We start from the raw sequence: 3,344 nt of genomic DNA on the forward strand, positions 1-3,344 counted from the left end.
GGACCGGGCAGTGTTTTGTTCTGCACAGGATCACATTTAATAAGCGCCCACTCGATGGCACCTAATGACAAGAGCAACATGTCTCTGTATATTACAAAAAAAAAAAAAAAAAAAATTCTGACTTGAATGTTCATAATGATAATTGTTGTTGTTGTTAATTGCCATTGAAGTTTCAACTCATAGTGACCCTGTATAGAGTTTCTGAGAAATGACTGGTGGGTTTGAACCAGAGAAACCTTGTGGTTACCAGTCCAGTGCTTATCCTACAGCACCACACCAAGATTCCCTAATTATAATCAGTACTCCAATTAATCAAAACATTTAAAGCATGAGGATAAGTAAAAAGCATTGCTACAAAAATCCTAGAAACCTTTATTTAAAGAACTATCCAAATGTGAGGCTACTGTTTCTTGACCTAAATCCCATCCAGGCAGTGTAACCCTCCCACTACCTGTTTCCCCAGGAACTCTGTGCTCTTTGATTTGTAACACATTAAAAGGGCAATTTTTGGCATCCTCGAGGGACACAAACAGTGTTCCTTTTTAATGTTATTTAAGTTTTGAGAACAAAATGTCTGAAGGGACAAGATCAGGGCTCTAGGGTGGACAGGGTAAGGTTTCCCAACAAAACCCTGCTATGACAATCAGTGAACTATGAGTAGGACCACTGATTGTTGTGATGGTAACAATTTCTCAGTGTAACTTTCCTGGCCATTTTCCTCATCAATGCATTTTTCAGTTTTCTTACAACGTCTTCCTTCCTAATAAGCCCCCATGATTATCCTGTATCTTTTTAGAAAATCTATTAAGATTATTCTTTTGGAATTTCAAAAAAACAGTTGCCATAACCTACCACCACTTGTCTGTTAGTTTGTCATACTGTGGTAGCTTTTGTGTTGCTGTGAAGCTGAAAGCTAAGCCACCATTTTTAATACCAGCAGGGTCACCCATGATGGACAGATTTCAGATGAGCTTTCAGACAAAGACAGACTAGGAAGAAGGAGAGGCATACTACTTCCAAATGTTTAGCCACTGAAAACCTTATGAATAGCAGTGGAACACTGTCAGATAGCGCCAGAATCTTGAATATTAAAATGTTATGAAGAGCACCTGAATATTGTCAGGTATAGTGCTGGAAGATGAGTCCCTCAGGTTGGAAGGCACTAAAAATATGACTGGAGAAGAGCTGTCTTCTCAAAGTAGAGCTGACCCTGATGATCCCTCTTGAAGTACAATGCTGTCTATGGTAGGATAATCTCCATATGCCTACAAGGAACACCAGTTAATACCACTATTAATCAAACTGAATCACCAATTACTAAATCCAGTGATTATGAAACTGAAGAATTCTATCAACTGCTTCAGTCTGAAATTGATCAAACATGCAATCAAGATGTATTGATAATTACTAGTGATTGGAATGCAAAGGTTGGAAATAAAGAGGAAGGATCAGTAGTTGGAAAATATGGCCTTGGTGATAGAAATGATGCTGGAGGTCACATGGTAGAATTTTACAAAACCAATGACTTATTTATTGTAAATATCTTTAAAAAATAATATAAAAGATGACTGTGCACATAGACCACACCAGATGGAATAAATAGAAATCAAATTGACTATATCTGTGGAAAGAGACAGTGGAAAAGCTCCATATCATCAGCCAAAACAAGGCCAGCTCATATGAAAACTCAGGCTGAAGCTGAAGAAAATTAATAAGTCCACAGAGCCAAAATGACCTTGAATATATCCCACCTGAATTTAGAGATCATCTCAAGGGCAGATTGGATGCATTAGACACTAATGACTGAAGACCAGAAGAGTTGTAGGATGACATCAAGAACATCATACAGGAAGAAAGCAAAAGGTCATTAAGAAGACAAGAGATAAGGAAAAGACCAAAACGGACGTCAGAAGAAACTTTGAAACTTTCTCTCCAGCATAGAGACGCTAAAGCAAATGCAAAAAATGAGGAGGTAAAAGAGCTGAACAGAAAACTTCAATGGATAGCTCGAGAAGACAAAGTCAAATATTATAATGAAATGTGCAAAGACTTGGAGTTAGAAAACCAAAGGGAAGATCAGGCTCAGCATTTCTTAAGCTGAAAAGAACTAAAGAAAAAATTCAAGTCTTGACTTGAAATACCAGCATCAAAAGCAGGTGGAAGGAATACAAGTTATTGCATTGCTCCCCAAGACCTCTTTAAAGTGTTCAATAGCAAAGATGTCAGTTTGAGGACTAAGGTGTGCCTGACCCAAGACGTGGTATCTTCAATAACCTCATATACATGGGAAAGTTGGACAGTGAATAAGGAAGAATGTGGAAGATTTGATGCATTTGATTTACAGTGCTGGAGGAAAATAATGAAAATACCATGGACTGCAAAAATGAACAAATAGATCTGTGTTGGAATAAGTACAGCCAGAGTGCTCCTTGGAGGCCAGGATGGCCAGATTTCATCTCTCATACTTTGGACATGTCAGGAGGGACCAGTCACTGGAGAAGGATATCATGTTTGGTAAAGTGGAGGGTCTGAGAAAAAAGAGAAAGACCCCCAATGAGATGGATCAGCACAGAGACAACAGCAATGAGTTCAAAAGTAGTAGTGATTGTGAAGTTGGCCCAGGACCAGGCAGTGTTTCGTTCTGTTGTGTATAGGGTCGCTATGAGTTGGTACAGACTTGATGGCACCTAACAACAAAAACAAAGTGAGACTGAGGGGTCCTGGTGTGGTGCTGTGGGTTAATGTGCTGGACTGCAAGGTCAGTTTGAACTGTGAGGTCGGTGGTTCTCACCATCTGCTCCTCGAAAACCCTATACAAGGTCGCTATAAGTCAGAATGGACTTGATGGCACTTAACAACAACAACAACAGTGAGACTAAAGGAGCCCTGGTGTGGCGCTATAGGATAAGCACTAGACTTCCAACCACATAGTTGGTGGTTCAAATTCACCAGATACCCCTCAGAAACCCTATACAGGGTTGCTATGAGTTGGAATTGAGTTGATGGCACTTAACAACAATACCAGTGAGATTAAGAGTCTTGGTATGGCTTTGTAGGGTAAGCACAGGACTACTAATGGCAAAGTTGGCAGTTTAAACCTATAAGCCACTCTCAGGAACTCTATACAGGATTGCTATGAAGGGGCTCTGGTAGCGTATTGGTTACAAGTCGGGCTGCTAATCTTAAAGTCAGCAGTTTGAAACTACTAGCAGTTTTGCAGGAGAAAGATGACACTTTCAGCTCCCGTAAAGATTTATAGCCTCGGAAACCCTGTACAGGGTTGTTATGAGTCAGAACTGACTCAAAGGCACATAACAACAACAACAATGAAAGTACGGAACTCT

This window comes from Chrysochloris asiatica, unplaced genomic scaffold (genome assembly GCF_000296735.1).
Source record: "Chrysochloris asiatica unplaced genomic scaffold, ChrAsi1.0 scaffold00156, whole genome shotgun sequence".
NCBI lineage: Eukaryota > Metazoa > Chordata > Mammalia > Afrosoricida > Chrysochloridae > Chrysochloris > Chrysochloris asiatica.